Below are 22,375 nucleotides of genomic sequence, written 5' to 3'. Positions count from 1 at the left end.
TAGAAAGAAAGCTGAGTGCAGAAGAATTGATGCTTTTGAACTGTGGTGTTGGAGAAGAGTCTCGAGAGTCCCTTGGACAGCAAGGGAATCCAGCCAGTCCATCCTAAAGGAGTTCAGTCCTGGGTATTCATTGGTAGGACTGATGTTGAAGCTGAAACTCCAATATTTTGGCCACCTGATGTGAAGAGCTGGCTCATTAGAAAAGACCCTGATGCTGGGAAAGATTGAGGGCAGGAGGAGAAGGGGACAACAGAGGATGAGATGGTTGGATGGCATCACCGACTCAATGGACATGGTTTGGGTGGACTCTGGGAGTTGGTGATGAACAGGGAGGCCTGGTGTGCTGCGGTTCATGGGGTCGCAAAGAGTCGGACATGACTGAGTGACTGAACTGAACTGAAATAGATGAGCTAAATAAAATACATGGCAGCAGTTACTCCCACCGCCCTTCTAGATGGTCTGTGATCAAGTCTGGGACAAGTTAGAGGGTGCAGGGCACCACCCCACTTCTAGGGACAGTCCCTCTCTGCTCCTCCCCCACAGTGGTTCCACGTTCACCTTGAACCTCCAGGGTCCGAGGGACACGGTCTTCCCCAGCACCCCTCACTTCACACTGCCTCCCACACGGAATGTCTGTTGTGTATTGGTTTGATCTGATTTCAAATCCACTTGCTTTTGACTTAAATGAAGTTGTACTACTTGTTTATGACTTAAATGAAATGTGCTAGTCCACTTGTTTATAACAAAAACACAAAAGTTAGTTTTTCATGGTAAAGTTATTTTGAGGCTAGAATGATGTAAGATGTGACAGCGTGTCCTTTCATCCGTTGTGGTTCCTAAGCACTTTTTAGATCATCTGCCATGGGTCCTCCCTGGGAGCTTGTTCGGAGAGCACACCCATTATGGAGTGAGTTCTTTATCTATTCTGATGTCGGTCACTTACCAGATATATGTGAGCTCGTTCTTGTGTTCAGCCGCTCGATTGTGTTTGACTCTTTGTGATGCTGTGGACTGTAGACTGTCAGGCTCCCCTATCCATGGGATTTGCCAGGCAGGAATACTGGAGTGAGTTGCTGTGTCCTCCTCCAGGGAATCTTCCTGATCCAGGATCGAACTTGTGTCTCCTGCGTTGGCAGGCAGATTCTTTACCAATGAGCCACCTGGAAGCCCTACCAGACACATGACTTGCAAATATCTTCTCTCATTTTTTCACTTTCTTCATGGTATCCTTTAAAAGGCAATTTTTAAAGAAAAATTTTGAAAAAGTCTTTTTTTTTTTTTCTGTTGTCATTTGTGGCTAGTATTGTATTTAAGAAGAGTTTTGTCAAATGCAAAGGCAAAAATTCACTCATCTTTTCTTCTAAGACTTTCATAGTTTTATCTCTTCAATGTATGTCTATGATCCAATTTGAGTTAGTTTTGTATATGTGACTCTCCAGTTGCCCCAGCACCTTTTGCTGAAAACACTCTTCTTTGCCCATGACTTGAAAACCAATTGACCATTGTTGACTTAAAAAATAGTCACAACCTAAAAGTTGAGAGCTGTGTTTTCTTTGGTGGAATTTTTTAAGACATAAATCCCGGAGGTAGCATCTCAAGTAGCCTTGAGAGAACTCTTCCAAGAAGGCAGCGGGGAGGACTCAGGTGATGTAGAAGTTTGCAACACAGGGCAGGTAGTCTGAACATCAAAAGTATTTTTGTGAATTAAAGAAAACCAGATATCTCAAGTTAGGGAATTTAGTGCTTTCCTATATATGGGAAGATGCAAGAGTTTGGGCTCACTGAAATCATTGCTTTCATACGCATCTCAGCTCTCTGAGGCCACTTGTCTGTGTCTTCACCCTCCAAGTTCCTCAGGGCTCCCAGTAGCAAGTGGCTGCAGCCTGATTCCTGCCATATCACACAGGTGTTCTTTTCCGTCCTGAGTGCTCTGGAGGGCCGGAATCGCTGATGACTGTGACATCCTTTACTGACATAACAGGAAATATTCCATTTTCCAGTCCTTTCCCTTGGTCAGAAATTCAACCAATATTTGGGAGACATTTCATGACCAATTTTGGTCCCACGGTGCTGGGAGGCTCATCCCAGGTCAGGTGAAGGTTTTCGTTGATATATCGCTCCAGGTGTTAGTTTCTGGATTAGAGCCATTGATAGAGAATGAAAGATTTCCTGGGTCCTCTGTCTTTTAACCTATTGTGATCCAGGAGATAGTTCTCTTCTTTTCTTTTCCCATACCTAGAGTCACACTATTATAATTATTGATCATATACAGAACTAAATATTTGATTAATTGTTTTAAGTCACTGTTACATTTGTTGGAAGCCTGGTTATACACTCTAAGAGACAACAGTCTTATAAAATAGAATATAAGTAATGTAACTGTTAATAGCTGGAGAAGGCAATGGCACCCCACTCCAGTACTCTTGCCTGGAAAATCCAATGGATGGAGGAGCCTGGAAGGCTGCAGTCTGTGGAGTCGCTGAGGGTCGGATACGACTGAGCGTCTTCACTTTCACACATTGCAGAATGGCAACCCACTCCAGTGTTCTTGCCTGGAGAATCCCAGGGACGGGGGAGCCTGGTGGGCTGCCGTCTGTGAGGTCACACAGAGTTGGACACGACTGAAGTGGCTTAGCAGCAGCAGCAGCAGCAGCTGTTAATAGCAACATTGACAGAGTCATAGTGTAGTAGAGACACAGGCATAAACAATTTGGAAATGAAAAATAAATTAAAACCAAGATTAGTATCACTAGTTGTAATCCAGTTGTAATAAACCATCAAATCCATAGGAGAGCCAGCTGGAGAATCCAAATTTTGCCAGTATCAGGTAGAGAGAAAAAGTTAAATGTTTCATCTTTGTTTACAAAGGCTTAATATATCAACTTGGGACAGTATCAGAGAAAAAGGTTTACTGGAAGACAGATTCAAGTTAGTATGTTTTATAAAATCAAAGTTATAAATTATATTTATCTATTTAGTCTCATGTACTTAACTCCTATTGATCTGCATGAATTAGTCAAGTTTTCTATTATAGTGTGTCATTTATTATCCAGTTTAGTGGCATTACCTAAAGGCTATCAGAAACTTACATTTGTTTAAACAGGTTCTTTTTATGAGTCTTTTTGAAAATCTTTATTTTGTACAAGCAATATAAAATTATAATACTCTATGAAGGACAAATTTAAAATAGTATAGTTAAAACTTTGAATACAATGTAATTAGCAGGAAACTTGGATATTTCTGTAACATATAACCTTTTAGGATAATAACTAGAATTATGACAGATAATATTATATCAGGACATATCAGATGTTAGGGATAAATTTTTGAATATCTATATCAATGACATTTATCAATACAATACAACCTAAAGTTTACCTTCAATAACTTGACAATGTTTTTGAATTAAAAATAAACTTAATTTAGTATTTTTCTCTGAGATGTCTCAGAGATTTTTTTGAAGCATCTCTGAGTCAGCTGGAGGCTAAAGGAGTTTTAGTTAGATTTTACTATTTGGGAAGTTTGTTAGAAATATTAAAAAAAAGTTTTAAAAAACAACAGGATCATAGGTCACTGAAACAGTACTTATTCACTTCACCAAAGTCACAAAAACAGTAAATATGGCTCGCCTAAGGGCACAGAAACTCATGCAATTTGTTTTCAAACAGGAGCACTTTTAACAGAAAGAGAAATCAAATTCCAGTCTTGCATTAGCTCACTTAACAAAATCCATTTAGTTAGCTTCAAGGCTCAGATGGTTAAGCATCTGCCTACAATCCGGGAGACCCGGGTTCAGTCCCTGGGTTGGGAAGATCTCCTGGAGAAGGAAATGGCAACCCACTCCAATATTCTTGCCTGGAAAATCCCATAGACAGAAAAGCCTGGTAGGCTACAGTCCATGGGGTCGCAAAGAGTCGGACACGACTGAGCGACTTCACTTAGCACTTAAGTGTTGTTCATCCTAACTATGTATAAAATTTTTCCTCCTCAGGCTTCCTTTGCATAATCTCTCATCACTTTCTGTATCCATCCTGTCTCTCATTTTTCCATCTAAATATGATCAACCAGCTAATTGTTTTCCTGCATAAAATATAATCTCATTTCTCATATATTTTTTAACTGAAAACATATATTTTACTTCTTACTATATACTGAAATGTTACTGTATTATTCCTTATAGCTTTAGTGACATGTTTAAATTAGAATCCTGAACACTTAAAACCTTAGTTTTTAGTAAAAGCTAAGAATTAAGCAATGAACTGTCTTTTACATTGGCATTTTATAGATTGGTTATCATAAACACCGGTGATAAGGTTTTAAAACTTTTGTTCTCTTATAGAGAACATATTGATGTGATAGCAACATTTTTTAATATTTCTAAATACCTTTAGTTTTTCTATTTAGTAATTGATGTTTCAGTATATTTTATTTTGATCACTTAAATTAGCACAGTTCTAGGACTTTCAGCCAGTCAGTCATTTCAGTTGCTCAGTTGTGTCCGACTCTTTGCGACCCCCTGGACTGCAGCATGCCAGGCTTTCCTGTCCATCACCAACTCCTGGAGCTTGCTCAGACTCAGTTATCAAATATCTAGAAAGATTATTTTAGGTAGACATTTCTAAAATTTAATTATTTTAAAGAGTTTATCGGAATGTTTTTATCTCATTTACATTTACTTTCAGATTTCATAATATCAAGTTATTTTTCTTATAACAGATCTAGCAAGGTCTTATGTATTAAATCTAGGTACAATACGGAGTTACATAATTTTGATGACTCTTGAGATGTCTATATCAATTAGATAAACAAACAGTAATACCAGATATCAACTTAATATTGAATATTTGCCAGTTTACATGAACCTGAAAGTTACTTTAGCCACTGTTTTTAAATGTAAGTGCTTTTTAGTAAAATTAAATAGTTATTTATAAATCTAATCTTGATAAAACTTTTTAGAAGTAGAGATATCTCACATGTATAATGTGTACACAGAAATATACAGGCAAAACCAGCGATCTCATAGCTTCACTTAAAAGCTTAACCATGAATCGGGTATTATAATATAAAGTTATTAGTTTACAAAGAACAGCTGAAATACATTAACATTGTTTGCTCAGATGACTAAGGCTTTGCTATCTGTGCGGTTTGGTTAACAGAACATTCCCAGCCCTTTTAATTTTAAAGCTGCCACTTTTCCCCTTGGTTTCAACTCTTGTCCGATGGAACTAATTAGGCTCAGTCTCAGTCCTTGTTGCTTGTATTTACACTTTGGTTTGTAAGAGATTTCTAAGAGAAAGCCAGTTGCTTCTACAGTTTTCTAAAGAACAGTTCTGTCACCTAAAGATATTAAAATCAGTGACAAGATCTTTAACAAAACTGAAATTTCTTTTACTAATTGTCTGTTTTAGAACTTTAGAGTTTAATTTACCATGCCTTCAAAGGTTTATATAAAATATTTAGCAAAGATACTTTTGAGTTTACAAATTACACCCAAAGCAAAATCACTATTTTTATTAGTCCTAGTATGTTAGTTCCCAGTTTGTTTTTTTTTTTCCTTTCTTGTGTGGCTCAGGTAACATTATTGGTTAGTATGTTTAGTTATTATCTCCTGGGTGGCAATCTATATCTCTTGTCTTATAATACCAAGCAGGAGAACTATTCTCCAGTGAAACATGTCTATCTCATAGTATAGTTAAATAAGAGATTTAACCATTTTCTATAAATCCATTTAGATATACCAATTTTATATACTCTTATCTAAATTCCATTAACTTATATACCTTTTAACTTTAGTTTCTATCATTATTGTTGTTCAGTAGCTCAGTCGCATCTGACTTTTTGTGACTCCATGGACTGTAGTCCACCAGGCTCCTCTGTCCATGGATTTCCCAGGCAAGGATACTGGAGTGGGTTGCCATTTCCTTCTCCAGACGATCATCCTGACCCAGCGTTCAAACCTATGTCACCTGCATTACAGGCAGATACTTTACCACTGAGCCACAGGGGAAGCATATTGGAATTTTTTTTCTCTTTTGTTCCCTGTCCATTTTATCTAGTTTTATATAAAAAGCTCTGGGATCCCCAGAGTGGGGCTGAGCCAAGATGGTCAGGCCCCTTGGTCTAATTCTTGCCCCAAATAACTGGTGGTCAGATATCTCAATGTGAATTTTTCTAGCCCCTTAAATAACGGCTGCAGCCTGAGGGCTGCTAGATCATAGGTGTTCTTCCTGAGTGCCCTTAGGGCTCACCAGCTCTCGTAGGAAGGCTGAGCAATCACTGGTGACTATAGCATCCTCATTTGCTGATATGGCAGAATATATTCCATTTCTCACTTTCTTAAACATCTTTTATCTCCCCTAAGCCTACATCCCTCTCCTCTCTCATTTCCTTATTAATGTGATATTTTGTGTGTGTATGATATAAACTGCTTTTTATTATTTATTAAAATTTTTTTGGATTGTGGTATTGAGCTATCTATTATATAAGTTTCAGGTATACAGCACAGTGATTCACAATGTTAACATGTTATTCTCTGCTTATAGTTATAAAATATTGACTGTATCCCTGTGCTGTACAATTAAAGGTAGTATTTAAGTCTGAATTCTAAGGAGATACTCATTTTTTCCGTGGGTATCTCCCATATATACATGAGGTATACATGTTAATAAACTTAGCCACCTGATGCAAAGAACTGACTCATTGGAAAAGACCCTGATGCTGGGAAAGATTGAAGGCAGGAGAAGGGGACAACAGAGGATGAGGTGGTTGGGTGGCATCACTGACTCGATGGACATGAGTTTGAGTAAATTCTGGGAGTTGGTGATAGACAGGGAAGCCTGGCGTGCTGCAGTCCATGGGGTTGCAAAGAGGCAGACACAAGCCACGGAACTGAACTGAAACTTTTGTTTCTTTTTCTCTTGTTAATCCATCTTTTATTAGAGCCTAGAACTCAGAGGGATGGAGGGGAAATTATTTTTCCTCCCCTACAATACGAATATTTTATAAAATAATTTTATGTATCTATTGATTTAGTCGTGGCTGTGCTGGGTCTTCGTTGCTGTGAAGGCTTTTCTCTAGTTATGGAGAGATTTTCTCTAGTGATGGAGAGCCGGGGCTACTCTTCAGTTGTGGTACGCAGACTTCTCCTTGCAGTGGCTCCTCTTGCTGTGGTGCACCGCTCCAAGGTGCGAGGGCTCAGTAGCTGAACCACGTGGTCTCAGGAGTTGTGGTTCCCGGGCTCTAGAGCAATAGTTGTGGCACAAAGGCTTAGTTGCCCTGCGGCACTGGAACCTTCCTGGATCAGGCAACGAACCCCTGTCTGCTGCATTGACAGGCAGATTCTTTACCACTGAGCCAGCAGGGAAACACCCCAGTATTTACAAAAGACTCATTCTTTCTCAAGCTGAGCGCTTTGTCTGGCTTTTGCTTGTCAGACTTGAGGTGTACCTTAGGTCTTGAACTACAGTGTGCTTCCTTGACCGCAAGCCCCAAGCTGAGCTCTGAAGTCCATCGCCGTGTTTGTGTCAAGGTCATTCTCCCCATGTCTGCTCCCAGCCAAGAAGTAAGCCTGCTAGTCTTGGGGGGCTGAGGCAGGCCCCTTCCTGGGGGACATGGATTTCTCGAGAGCCTTATGGAACTTTCCCCAGACGACATGGCAGTGTGGGATGCCACCACCCTGCCTCCTGCCCCTCTCTCCTTCATTTTGGGTCAGAACTGCGTCCATCTGAATGGTTCTCCAGCCTCCTCAATCTTCCTCCTTTTCTCTCACAGGGTTTTTTTTTTCAATGAAATTCCTGTAAGTTAATCCCATCTTGAAATCTTCTTCTCAAACCTGGGCTACCGTCTGGATTTATGAGCTGAATGCATCTTATTTATTGAATATCAGGAGAAAAGTAAGAGAAGGGGGAACATGTAAGTTAAGCAGGGCTGTCCAGGTTTGGAATGAGTATGGAGAGTGAAAAGGTAGTCCAGAGAGTGAGCAGCTGAGAAAGGAACACTCAGGTGAGCGCTGGGTTGGGAGAAAAGGATGCTTTATGTCCCCAGTGTCCCTGAGACCACAAGGAAACCTCTGAAGGGCTGGGCCACCAGTGGGAGGGGCCTCCATTCTGGGTCCCAGTGGTCTCAGCCCCCAAATCCTCAGCCCTAACTCCTCTGACTCTCTGAGGTTCACAAAAAATGGCAAATTCTGCAGATCACTGACTGTGTGTTCACGGGTGCCAGGTGCATTCCCACGGTCAGACGTTGGGGGAGCAGCTACTATAAGCAGAGCATGAGGTGGGGTGTGGAGAAAATTATGACAGTGCAAGACAGGGTCTGTCCTCCGCCAGGGCTTCCAGGTGGCTCAGCAATAAGGAATCTGCCTGCAATGTAGGAGGCGCGAGTTGGATCCCTGGGTTGGGAAGATCCCCTGGAGAAGGAAATGGCAACCCACATGAGTATTCTTACCTGGAAAATCCCTGCTGGGCTACAGTCAGTGGGGTTGAAAGAATCAGACATGCCTGAGCTACTAACACATGTATCCTCCAAAGGCTCACAGTCTGTCTGGACACACAGGACGTTCAGCAGATAGTGAAGAGGCAGAACATCCTGGAAAACGTGGTAAATGAACACGGGGCGCAGAGTGGCCAGAGGCCTCCTGGGGAAGAAGGCAGGACACAGCAACAGGCAGAGTGAAGAGGAAGACTAGAGGCAGGAGTTATAAACCAAGGGTCTGCTTTCCAGAAGATCCAGAGAAAGGTGCAGTGCCAGGAGGGGTCTACCTTGGGGTCTAAGAGGCAAGATTCCAGAGCAGTGATGAAAGAGATGTTCACATATTGGGATATAGGGAAGTCATTCTGGCTTATACATGAGTTTACCTGAATTTTATGTTAGTTAAAACAGCCTGTTTGTGGCCTATCAAACACACACTGTACGTCTGCTTTAATTACTAGGGAAAAGGACACCCTGACCAGAAGGAAAGAATGTCCATGCTAAAAATGAAGAATTAAATGCCCTTCCTCCTGGGATTCCAATGCTCGTCCTTCTTTGAGGGTAAGTCGCCCTTCCCAGGGGCCAAGGCTGTACCGACTGGATGTGTACATGCTGGTCTGTTCTTTCTTGAATCATTGGAGAAATATAAGCCTCACTTCTTTAATGTTCTTTGTTCTGACGAGATATTAGATTGTGCAGAAAACCCTGCTTCTCTGGAGCATTCTCTCAGAGTAATCTGAAAGCTGGCTGCTGGGCTAGTTGTTCGTTTGGCTCCAACAGAACTCTTTTCTATTCTTATTATAAATTGTTTCTTGGTGATTTCTGTTGACAGAGGGCTAGGCTCTCTCTCAAACACTGGGAGGGGACACTTCCCTGGTACCTCCTGGCTAATCTACAGGCTCCTCTAAACACAACTGGAAATCAGACAGACAGACAGACACACACACGAAGAAAGAAACAGGCAAAGCCCCAAGCACCTGGCTCAGAAGATTGAGGGAAGGATGAGAAAGACTCATCTTCTTCCTTCACCAAGACAGAGTTCCCTCCTCTTTGGCTGAGGGGACCCAGCTCTGCAGAACAATGACCAATTCCAGGAGAGAGAAAAAGCATCGTGCAGCCATGCTCCAGAGACAAGGCAGAGGCAAGAGCCTCAGCTTCACCTAAGGACACAGGGATGGGAGGCCAGGCCTGAAGCCGCAGCCCCTCCTGCCCTTCCACGTCCTGTGCTTCTGTTAGGGGTGGATCCCCAGAAGTGGCACCAAACCGGGTTCTGGTGAGGGAGGCAACAGTGGGCCCCTGGGCTGGACACCTGGTATTTGTCAGGTGGAATAACATTCAAGCTTTGTCCTCACTCCAAGGACAAAGTTAGTGGCAAAAGTTGAGCTCTGCTGAAGCAGAGATGAGGTGCCCACTCCTGAGGTTAAGGAAGACTTCCCTGTGTGCACATGTGCAGGAAGGCTTCTTGGAGGTCAAAAAGGGAGGCCCCCCATAAAAAGTGTGAACATGTACCTATAGGCCTCTGTGGTGGGATCCAACTTAGAAAAAACATTGCACATGTTACAGTTCGCAAGGGGCTCATAGCGTATTGTTAAAATATGGCCCATTGTGGTGACCTGACAATCAAGGGATGAAGTCACAGTGGCCACATTGCCCTGGGGGGCAGACTGTACCTTCCTTAAGGCGATATCCTGTTTTCCCCTGCTGGTGCCAGTTTCTCAAGACTACGTGACCACCCGACCCTGAGACCCCTTCAACTAAGTGACCATAAGACCGCAGCTGTAGGCTAAAGACAAACTGAGGCCCCCTTCCTCCAGGGCACAATTTCCCATTAATGGGGTATGAGAAGGGTTGGCTGTAAAAAAGAGAGCACTGGTTTCTCTCTCTAGCCAGTCACTTTCTTTCTTTCCTCCTATAATAAATCTTTCTCTGCTTGAATGCCTGGCTCACTCTTTTTCATCGCACTTGCCTTACATTTCTGGTGCTGAAACATGGGAGGGAAGACCCAGTGCGGCTAGGTGCGCTCCTCTCCTGAGCCCACCTTTGGTGCTTCCCTCCCTTGGACCTCGCTAAGAAACTGAAGGGAGTCCCCAGGATGGGACTCTCCACTAGCCTTCCTGGACTGACATCCACACACAGGCTCTAATTTCATCAGCTGCAGGAGTGAGTGAATTCCTGCTCTCTGGGATCCTCTTTCTCTGGTCTGGTTTTTGAAGCCCTAGAGCTAGGCAGAGGATCCCCTCAGCCTTTGGGACCTGGTCTCACTTTGAAATAGGGGATGCCCATTTCAAAAAAATAAAATGCTGAGCACTGAAGAACTGGTGCTTTTGAACTGTTGTGTGGTGTTGGAGAAGACTCTTGAGAGTCCCTTGGACTGCAAGGAGATCTAACCAGTCCATCGTAAAGGAAATCAATCCTGAATATTCATTGGAAGGACTGATGCTGAAGCTGAAACTCCAATCCTTTGGCCACCTGATATGAAGAACTGACTCATTAGAAAATACCCTGATGCTGGGAAAGATTAAAGGCAGGAGGAGAAGGGGATGACAGAGGAGGAGGTGGTTGGATGGCATCATGGATTCGATGGACATGAGTTTGAATAAACTCCGGGAGTTGGTGATGGATAGGGAAGCCTGGCGTGCTGCAGTCCATCAGGTCGCAAAGAGTCGGATACGACTAAGTGACTGAACTGATTTCACTGTAGACCCTGACGCTGTCTGGCTGTCTGAGAAGCCCGTGAGAGTGGGTATGCCTTTTCTCTGGGACCTTTCTCCTCGTTTTTCTCTCGCCCCAGTTTGCCCTCCCTCCCTATTCGTCTATAATGGGAAATTCTCAGTCCCAACCTACAAAATCTACCCCTTTAGGCTGCCTTCTCCAAAACCTAAAAACCTTGGGTTTTCAAGGAGAGATAAGGCCAATGCAACTCACTTATCACCCTAACACTGTCTGGCCACAATCTCAACTGGATATTAGGTTCCAATGGCCAGAAAACGGAACTCTCCGTTCCAGTACTTTACGGGACCTCTATAACTTTGGCCGCCACAATGGCAAGTGGTCAGAGATCCCTTATGTTCAGGCTTTCTTTGCTTTCCACCCTTGGTCCTCTCTGTACTTCCTGTTGTACTCCTCAGATACTTTTAGGCCATCCTGGGCCACATCCCCCCAATACTATATCTCCTGATCCCTGTTCGGATTTTTCCTCCTCTTCTTTTGAGCCTTCTGACCACAGTGCACCTCCAATCGCCTCTAATCCCACTGTAGCAGACCCAGTTCCCCAACCCCCACCTTAGGTTCCCCCTCTCCTCTTGCTCTCAGGTGCAGGCTGCCACCACTTCTCACCCTCCCTCCAAGCCTGTTTGGAAGGGGCTCTGGGGCTTTGATCCACCCTGCTACCTGAGTCTCAAGTCCCATCCCGACCTCCCTAAATCCCCTCCTCACACTTGGCTGCAAAGGGCCTTAAAGAAACAGGACCCTGAATCTCTACTGCTCCCCTCCTTCCCTTAGTAGAGGTGGCTGGTACAGAAGGCATTGTTTGGGTACACGTCTCATTCTCCCTCTCCGATTTATCTCAAATCAAGAAACATCTTGGTTCTTTTTCCTCTGACCCTGACACTTGTTTCAGTTCAGTTCAGTCGCTCAGTCATGTCTGACTCTTTGAGACCCCATGGACTGCAGCACGCCTGGCTTCCCATCGGGAAATCCGGGAGTCCATCACCAACTCCTGGAGCTCACTCAGACTCATGTCCATCGAGTCAGTGATGCCATCCAACCATCTCATCCTCTGTCGTCCCCTTATCCTTCTGCCTTCAATCTTTCCCAGCATCAGGGTCTTTTCCAATAAGTCAGTTCTTTGCATCAGGTGACCAAAGTATTGGAGCTTCAGCTTCAACATCAGTCCTTCCAATGAATGTTCAGGATTGATTTCCTTTAGGATGAACTGGTTAGATTTCCTTGCTGTCCAAGAGACTCTCAAGGGACACTTTTATTTAAAATAATTTAAATACCTCACCCAGTCTTATGACTTGAGCTGGCATGATATTTTCATTATACTCTCTTCTACCCTCCTCCCAGAAGAGAAAGAACAAGTCTGTCAAGCTTTTCAGGCTCATGCCCATGAAATACATCAAACTGATGGTACTATACCTGTAGACCTAACTACCAACCAGGGACAACTTTGATTGGGCCTACCAGGCAAGGCGTCTTGGGTGAACAGCCTATAATCACATGGTGACTTGCCTTACTACAGCCCTCCAAAAAGCAGGACATAAGGCTGTTAACTTTGATAAACTCAGAGAAATAACTCAAAGACCAGATGAAAGTGCAGCACAAATTCTACCTAGATTAACAGAAGGCATTGTTCTGTTAACCTAGCTAGAATTCTGTCCCTACAAAAATATACAAAATTAGATCCAAGTTCAAAAGAAGGTACTGTTGTCCTGAATACCCATTTTATTTCCCAATCATCCCCAGACATTCAAAAAAAGCTAAAAAAGGCATCAGGTGACCAAAGTATTGGAGCTTCAGCTTCAGCATCAGTCCTTCCAATGAGTGTTCAGGATTGATTTCCTTTAGGATGGACCGGTTAGATCTCCTTGCTGTCCAAGGGACTCTCAAGGGACACTAATCCCTAATGCCCTAATGCCTCTCTAGGGATCCAGACATCTCCTGGTCCTGACCAGGAGTCCTCAGACCCAGCTCTGCCCAGGCTCCTCGGACTGGCCGCTGAAGTCTGAAGGTACCCAGGACCCCAGGCCCCAACTCTCATCACCTTTACGGAGTCCAGGGTATCTCACAGTGGCAAGGAAGCTGATCTCTTTTCTTATCAACACAGGGGCCACCTGTTCTGCCACACCTGCTTATTCCAGAAAAACTAAAGTCTTTCAGATCTCTGACGGTTTAGCGCCTACACCACAGATTACCAAGCCTCTGCCTTGCACACTTCAAAATACCCCATTCTCTCATTCTTTCCTCGTACTCCCAAATTGCCCCACTCCAATCCTTGGAAGCGATCTGCTCTCCAAATTCAAGGCTTTTCTCACTGTTCCAAATCTTTCTCCTGAGATGGCCTGGCTACTGCTTCTCAAACCTACTATTTCTTCACCTCCCCCACTACCTTCCTCATCTATAAACCCTATAATCTGGGATACTGATAACCCCTCCATCGCCTCCCACCATACTCCCATTTATATTTGTCTAAAAGATTCAACAAAGTTTCCCAATCAACCTCAATATCCTATTTCCCTAATACATCAACAGGGATTAAAACTCAACATCTCTAAGCTGCTGCGTCAGGGTCTCTTGTGCCCTACTCACTTTCCTTATAACACGCCTATCCTACTTATTAAAAAGTCAAATGGCTCCTACCATCTGGGTCAGAACCTGACCCAGGGATTAAACCCAGGTCTTCTGCATTGCAGGCAGGTTCAGAGCTACCATATGATACAGCAATCCCACTCCTGGGCTTATATCCAGAGGTGATAGGTGATGGAGAGAGATAAACTGGGAGTTTAGGATTGACATATACACACTACTATACTTAAAATAGATAACAAGCACTTATTGTGTGGCATAGGGGACTCTGCTCAATATTCCATAATTACATAAATGGGAAAAGAATTTGTAAAAAAATAGATACATGTACATGCTTAATTGAATCACTTTGCTGTACACCTGAAACTAACACACACTTTTAATCAACTATATACTCCAATCAATATAAAGTAAGATTTTTAAATTAATTAATTCCAAATAATAAATATTGATATTGAGCCTCTTTTCACATGCCTATTGGCCATGTGTATGCCTTCTTTGGAGAAACGTCTATTTAGATCTTCTGCCCATTCTTTGACTGGGTTCCCTGTTTTTATTATTGAGTTGTAAGAGCTTTTCATATATTTTGGAAATTAAGCCCTTGTCAGCTGCATCATTTGCAAATCTTTTCTCCCAGTCTGTAGTTTGCCTTTTTTTGTTTTGTTTATGGTTTCCTTTGCTGTGCACAAGTATATAAGTTTGATGAGGATCCATTGTTTTATTGCTTTTTCTCATTTTTGTTTTCTGTTTCTACCGGAGTAGAAGCCATCTTGAATTGGCCTTCTTTCAGGAACTTAAATTCCCCTGGATGGTTGCTGGGAGTAAGAGAAAGTTGTTTTGTTTTGTTTTGTTTTTGAATGACAAATAATATTGGATCATTATAACTTATGTAATTTTCAAAGTTGTACAATTCTACAAAAAAAAAAAAAAAAGGAGGGGCAAACAACCTGTAGAATTACACAGGATCCTTCTTCAAAATGCACTGGCATTGAAATTTTGAAGGGAAAATAAACAAATGGGACCGAAGCAAACTTGCAGAGTGATGAGCTGGCCTAATTTCAATACTGCTGTGTCTCTGGGACTCAGGAAGCCGGAGGAGAGGGAGAGGGATGAGAGAAGGGCAGGTCGGTGGACCGGTCAGGACACAGACGCCGTTTATCAACTAAGTCTGCCCCCTGAACTGGCACTGGAAACAGTCGCTGGGTTGGCTGAAAAGTTCCTTCAAGTTTTCATAAGATGGTATGGAAAACTCTTAGCGACGCCATGGACTGCAGCCCACCAGGCTCCTCCGTCCATGGGATTTTCCAGGCAAGAGTACTGGAGTGGGGCGCCATTGCCTTCTCCACGGAAAACCCTAAGGAAACTCAATACAATGAAAAGGTCAGTGATCACCCAAGGCAAGCTCAAGATGGGGAAGTAGGAAGCCCTGAACTCTCCCCTCCATGACCTTCTTGCCAGAAATTCTTCCCTGACCTCTGATCAATTTCTATTAATTAGAGAGACCAAAATGACAAAATGATCTAACTAGGAATATTCTGGCTATCAGGCCACGAAACGCCTCCAACAAGTGGTAAGAGGAGGAAGTGGCGACACCCTGGCTTCCAACTAGCAGGCTGGGGAAGCCACAGGTTAATGACTGCACAGCCTTATCTGGGGCGGGGAGTCCCGGTGGAGCAATGGCGGCAGTGCCAGAAGTGCAGTGTCTGCCTCCCCAGAGGCAGACCTCTGACCTGGCATCCTCCACGCCTGCAAAATCGAGATCCAGAGGCAAAGGGAGAGATTGGTAGCCCTGAGACCCGTTTTGGCTTCCTGGACTTGCTTCTCATTGTCTGGTTCAGCGGGACTCCCAGTGGTGAGTTCCGGAATGAAGCTGCTGGGGGGCGCGGGGAAGTTGGGTGCGCGGGGGTTCCAAACGTCCTCCGGGGTTGCGCAGCCGCCCTCTCCTCTTTTCCCTCCCCTGGGTCCTTTACTCCCCTGTGGCTCCCCCGGGCTACTTGCGGGCTCTCCGGGCCAGAACAGGGGTGCCTTGGTGAAGCAGTAACGCCAGAGTTTGGGAGGTGACAGTAGAAGCAGGGGCCAGAACGCTACAGGAAATGCTGTTGAGGCCCCCAGGGCTCAGCCCGGCCCTGGAAAGTGGGAGGGGACCCAGAGCCGCCCTGAAAACCAGAATCCCATGATCTGCCCATCTGCACCGTCGCAGCCGCCTGGCTCCTGTCCCCTGTGGCAGCCGCCCAGCTCCTGAGCCAGGCTTCAGGAATACATAAACCATGAACTTCCAGATGTTCAAGCTGGTTTTAGAAAAAGCAGAGGAACCAGAGATCAATTTGCCAACATCTGCTGGATCATGGAAAAAGCAAGAGAGTTCCAGGAAAACATCTATTTCTTCTTTCTTGACTATGCCAAAGCCTTTGACTGTGTGGATCACAATAAACTGTGGAAAATTCTGAAAGAGATGGGAATACCAGACCACCTGACCTGCCTCTTGAGAAACCTATATAGAGGTCAGGAAGCAACAGTTAGATCTGGACATGGACAACAGACTGGTTCCAAATAGGAAAAGAAGTCCGTCAAGGCTGTAAATTGTCACTCTGCTTATTGAACTTCTTTGCAGAGTACATCATGAGAAACACTGGGCTGGAAAAAGCACAAGCTGGAATCAAGATTGCCGGGAGAAATATCAATAACCTCAGATATTCAGATGACACCACTCTTATGGAAGAAAGTGAAGAGGAACTACAAAGCCTCTTGATGACAGTGAAAGAGGAGAGTGAAAATAGTTGGCTTAAAGATCATATTCAGAAAACGAAGATCATGGCATCTGGTCCCCTCTGTTCAGTTCAGTTCAGTTCAGTCACTCAGTCATGTCCGAATCTTTGCGACCCCATGAATCGCAGCACGCCAGGTCTTCCTGTCCATCACCAAACCCCGGAGTTCACTCAGACTCACAGCCATCGAGTCAGTGATGCCATCCAGCCATCTCATCCTCTGTCGTCCCCTTCTCCTCCTGCCCCCAAACCCTCCTAGCATCAGAGTCTTTTCCAATAAGTCAACTCTTTGCATGAGGTGGGCAAAGTGCTGGAGCTTCAGCTTTAGCATCATTCCTTCCAAAGAAATCCCAGGGCTGATCTTCAGAATGGACTGGTTGGATCTCCTTGCAGTCCAAGGGACTCTCAAGACTCTTCTGCAATACCACAGTTCAAAAGCATCAATTCTTCGGCGCTCAGCCTTCTTCACAGTCCAACTCTCACATCCATACATGACTAATGGAAAAATCATAGCCTTGACTAGACGGACCTTAGTCGGCAAAGTAATGTCCCTGCTTTTGAATATGCTGTCTAGGTTGGTCATAACTTTTCTTCCAAGGAGTAAGCGTCTTGGAATTTCATGGCTGCAGTCACCATGTGAAGTGATTTTGGAGCTCCCAGAAATAAAGTCTGACACTATTTCCACTATTTCCCTATCTATTTTCCATGAAGTGATGGGACTGGATGCCATGATCTTCATTTTCTGAATGTTGAGCTTTAAGCCAACTTTTTCAGTCTCCTCTTTCACTGTCATCAAGAGGCTTTGTAGTTCCTCTTCACTTTTTGCCATAAGGGAGGTGTCATCTGCATATCTGAGGTTATTGATATTTCTCCCTGCAATCTTGATTCCCGCTGTGCTTCTTCCAGTCCAGTGTTTCTCATGATGTACTCTGCATATCAGTTAAATAAGCAGGGTGACAATATACAGCCTTGATGGACTCCTTTTCGTATTTGGAACCAGTCTGTTGTTCCATGTCCAGTTCTAACTGTTGCTTCCTGACCTGCATATAGGTTTCTCAAGAGGCAGGTCAGGTGGTCTGGTATTCCCATCTCTTTCAGAATTTTCCACAGTTTATTGTGATCCACACAGTCAAAGGCTTTGGCATAGTCAAGAAAGAAGAAACAGATGTTTTTCTGGAACTCTCTTGCTTTTTCCATGATCCAGCAGATGTTGGCAATTTGATCTCTGGTTCCTCTGCCTTTTCTAAATCCAGCTTGAACATCTGGAAGTTCACGGTTCATATATTGCTGAAGCCTGGCTTGGAGAATTTTGAGCATTACTTTACTAGCATGTGTGATGAGTGCAATTGTGTGGTAGTTTGAGCATTCTTTGGCATTGCCTTTCTTTGGGATTGGAATGAAAACTGACCTTTCCAGTCCTGTGGCCACTGCTGAGTATTCCAAATTTGCTGGCATATTGAGTGCAGCACTTTCACAGCATCATCTTTCAGGATTTGAAAGAGCTCCACTGGAATTCCATCACCTGCACTAGCTTTGTTTGTAGTGATGCTTCCTAAGGCCCACTTGACTTCCCATTCCAGGATGTCTGGCTCAAGGTGAGTGATCACACCACTGTAATTATCCAGGTCGTGAAGATCTTTTTTGTATAGTTTTTCTATGTATTCTTGCCACCTCTTCTTAATATCTTCTGCTTCTGTTAGGTCCAGCCATTTCTGTCCTTTATCGAGCCCATCTTTGCATGAAATGTTCCCTTGGTATCTCTCATTTTCTTGAAGAGATCTCTAGTCTTTCCCATTCTGTTCTTTTCCTTTATTTCTTTGCATTGATCGCTGAGGAAAGCTTTCTTATCTCTTCTTGCTATTCTTTGAAACTCTGCATTCAGATGCTCATATCTTTCCTTTTCTCCTTTGTTTTTCGCCTCTCTTCTTTTCACAGCTATTTGTAAGGCCTTCCCAGACAGCCATTTTGCTTTTTTGCATTTCTTTTCCACGGGGATGGTCTTGATCCTTGTCTCCTGTACAACGTCACGAACCTCATTCCATAGTTCATCAGGCACTCTATCTATCAGATCTAGGCCCTTAAACCTATTTCTCACTTCCACTGTATAATCATAAGGGATTTGATTTAGGTCATACCTGAATGTTCCAGCGATTTTCCCTACTTTCTTCAATTTAAGTCTGAATTTGGCAATAAGGAGTTCATGATCTGAGCCACAGTCAGCTCCTGGTCTTGTTTTTGTTGATTGTATAGAGCTTCTCCATCTTTGGCTGCATAGAATATAATCAATCTGATTTCGGTGTTGACCATCTAGTGATGTCCATGTGTAGAGTCTTCTCTTGTGTTGTTGGAAGAGGGTGTTTGCTATGACCAGTGCATTCTCTTGGCAAAACTCTATTAGTCTTTGCTCTGCTTCATTCTGCATTCCAAGGCCAAATTTGCCTGTTACTCCGGGTGTTTCTTGACTTCCTACTTTTGCATTCCAGTCCCCTATAATGAAAAGGACATCTTTTTTGGGTGTTAGTTCTAAAAGATCTTGTACGTCTTCATAAAACCGTTCAACTTCAGCTTCTTCAGCGTTACTGTTTGGGGCATAGACTTGGATTACTGTGATATTGAATGGTTTGCCTTGGAAATGAACAGAGATCATTCTATCGTTTTTGAGATTACATCCAAGTACTGCATTTCGGACTCTTTTGTTGACCATGATGGCTACTCCACTTCTTCTGAGAGATTCCTGCCCACGGTAGTAGATATAGTGGTCATCTGAGTTAAATTCACCCATTCCAGTCCATTTTAGTTCGCTGATTCTTAGAATGTCGACGTTCACTCTTGCCATCTCTTGTCTGACCTCTTCCAATTTGCCTTGATTCATGGACCTGACATTCCAGGTTCCCTTGCAATATTGCTCTTAACAGCATCGGACCTTGCTTCTATCACCAGTCACATCCACAGCTGGGTATTGTTTTTGCTTTGGCTCCATCCCTTCATTCTTTCTGGAGTTATTTCTCCACTGATCTCCAGTAGCATATTGGGCACCTAATGACCTGGGGAGTTCCTCTTTCGGTATCCTATCATTTTGCCTTTTGATACTGTTCATGGGGTTCTCAAGGCAAGAATACTGAAGTGGCTTGCCATTCCCTTCTCCAGTGGACCGCATTCTGTCAGACCTCTCCACCATTACCCACCCGTTTTGGGTTGCCCCGTGGGCATGGCTTAGTTTCATTGAGTTAGACAAGGCTGTGGTCCTAGTGTGATTAGATTGACTTGTTTTCTGTGAATATGGTTTTAGTGTGTTTGTCCTCTGATACCCTCTTACAACACCTACCATCTTGTGTTTCTCTTACCTTGGGCGTGGGGTATAGGGAGAAGCCAAAGCTTGGCTCTAGTCAATCTCTCAGCTCTGCCCCAGCTCCATGTGACACCAGCCCAGGCTAAGACAATCACTGCAGGTCCCTGGGATCCTGATGAGTTGTGTGACCGCATTGCCACACTCAGGCTTATCTGGAAGAAGCCCTGACTCACACCCAGTCCGGCACCATGCTCTACTTTGGGGTCACCCAGCTGCCGCCCACAGAGAGCAGCAAACTCTGTGAATCAACAGGTGCAAAGGAAACAAGAAGGTTCTCAACTGACCCACTAGAGTCTCTGTGTGGGATGGACCTGTTCTGGGAGGCTGGTTGGTGGACAAGAGACCCACAAGGGTGGGCAGGACTCTGGGTTTGGTGGGGTAAGAGCTTGGTGGGGCCAGGTGAGCTGCATGGCGAGAGACTCCCTTATGAAGGGCTGGTAGCCTGGGTTGAGTCAACTGGAGGAGGCAACCCGGAAGCCCCTGGTAGACTCAGACCACAGGGAGGAAGGACTGGAAGAACAGGAGGAAGTCAGAGGCTGCCGCCAGAGATGGGTTGGGTTGGCCCCGTGTGAGGAGCACAGGCCCTAGGGACCTGGGCACCCAGACTCACCCCATGCCTGCCCCTGACCCCAGGGCTCACTCCAGATCCCCAGGCTTGAGGTCAGAGGTGGAGGGCTGGGGAGGTTGCAATTAATACCTGAGGCAGGCTCATGGATGTGGACTATAGATACCTCCAGAAACAGGAATCTGGACAAAATTCTGACTGTGCTAGTTTCTTCATCTTGCCATGCCTCAACTTACACATTTGTAAATGGGAAACGCTACCTATGGGAATGAATAGAGGCTGAACATTCATTTAGGACCTGAGGAGATCATGCAGGTGGCCCCAAGTGTGTATATGCTGAAGACTCGCCAAACCCTGTCTCAGGAATTGTTATTGTTTAGTCACTAAGTCGTATCTCTGTGATCCTGTGGACTGTATGACTGTAGCCTCCTCTGTCCATGGGATTTCCTCAGGCAAGAATATTGGAGTGTGTTGCCATTTCCTCCTCCAGGGAATCTTCTCCATCCAGGGATGGAACAGACATCTCCCACATTGCCAGGTGGATTCTTTACCACTCAGCCACCTGGGAAGCCCCTTATCAGGTGTTAGTGCTGCTAAAAAAAACACAAGGAACACAGGGATCCAGAGAAGGGGATGGATAGAAGAAAGGGGAAGGACAGATCAATGAAATTTTGAGGAACATCAGTCCCACAGAGGGTGTGGGGAGCCTGGTGGGAGCCCCCAGGAGAGACTCCAGTGGGAGGACTCTGGGGACTCATTCCCTTCTCCACTGGCCAACCAGGCTCCTCCCCAAGGGTGGGTCACCCCGGGGCTCCAGGTGGCAAGGGCTGTAGGCACCAACTTCAGTTGTGTTTCCTGGTCCTGCTTCTGCTGCCCAACTGTGTCCACAAAGCACAAGGTGGGGAGCTCCCGGTGAACCTGCTGGAAGAGGGTGGGGATGATGCATTATAACCAGAGAGCGGGACCCGAGCTGCCTTGGTTAGAGAGCCCACGGGCATGGGGTTGCCTCTGCCTCCTCCTCCTCAGTCCTTAGGTGAGTTCCTTTCCTTGTTGGCAGCTGCTGGGCTGATTGGCCACTTTCAGGCCAGCAAAAGGGCAAACTGGTTGAAACAGTGATGCTCAGACAATGGGAGGTGGGGAGGCGAGAGGACAAGGAGAGCATGGCAGGAAACACTACTATCCCTAAGCTCCCAGCCCCTCAGCCATGCCTCCAAGAGTGGGAGCCCACATGGTAGGGCTGGGACAGGCGACCTTCCTGTGGGGAGGAACCTGGACACCCCCTGTAAAGCGCACACCACTGATATCATCTGTCCACACAAACCCTTCTCCTCCACACGACCCCCTGCCCTTGACTCCCAGGCCACTTTACCAGCCATGAACCACCCGTGCCGCCCGGGCTCTCCCTTCCCCAGACACATCCCCTTAGGGGCCACGGCTTCTCCTCTGCAGCTCACTAAGTTCATTCCACATCTCTGCATCCCGAGAAGCCCAGGGCCTCCAATGCCTTCCCACATGTGAAGGGACCCGAATCACACTCTCCACCACTGACGTCTTATCCCCTTGCCTGAGGACTCACCCCAACAAAAGCCTCCCAGCCTGGTCCCCAAGAGGGATGGGAGCCCATTCTTCCAAAGTGTGACATGGGGCCTGAGGGTGAAGAAGGGCACCCCCACTTCTGCCTTTTGGTCCCACATTCATATTGACCACAGGCTGTGCAGATGGCAGCCTGTAATGGTTATTGATTAAGACAGGAGCTGGGGAACTCTTCTACAGAAGACAAATCTGTCTCTTCAGGCCTTTTGGTGTCTGTCTCTGTGCACCTCCAGGTTTGTGGTGCGACAACAGGCAAAGACAACGTGAAAAACCAAAGGAACCCCTCTGACCACTGCCCTGGTTTTCGAACCCCAGCACTGGGCGACT

The 22,375-nt window shown here is 45.0% G+C and overlaps 1 long non-coding RNA gene across 1 annotated transcript in view; it reads left to right on the top strand.

The window, feature by feature from the left end:
* LOC138444982 (uncharacterized) overlaps positions 1-22,375 on the top strand; it is a 42,043-nt gene that overhangs the window by 12,370 nt on the left and 7,298 nt on the right. The window contains exon 2 of the long non-coding RNA XR_011258687.1: positions 8,931-9,030. This is a non-coding gene — a long non-coding RNA (uncharacterized lncRNA). The remainder of the gene's footprint in view (positions 1-8,930; positions 9,031-22,375) is intronic.

This window comes from Ovis canadensis, chromosome 8 (assembly GCF_042477335.2).
Source record: "Ovis canadensis isolate MfBH-ARS-UI-01 breed Bighorn chromosome 8, ARS-UI_OviCan_v2, whole genome shotgun sequence".
Lineage (NCBI taxonomy): Eukaryota > Metazoa > Chordata > Mammalia > Artiodactyla > Bovidae > Ovis > Ovis canadensis.
Note: the sequence above shows the minus strand (reverse complement) of the source record. Positions and strands in the feature narration are given on the sequence as shown.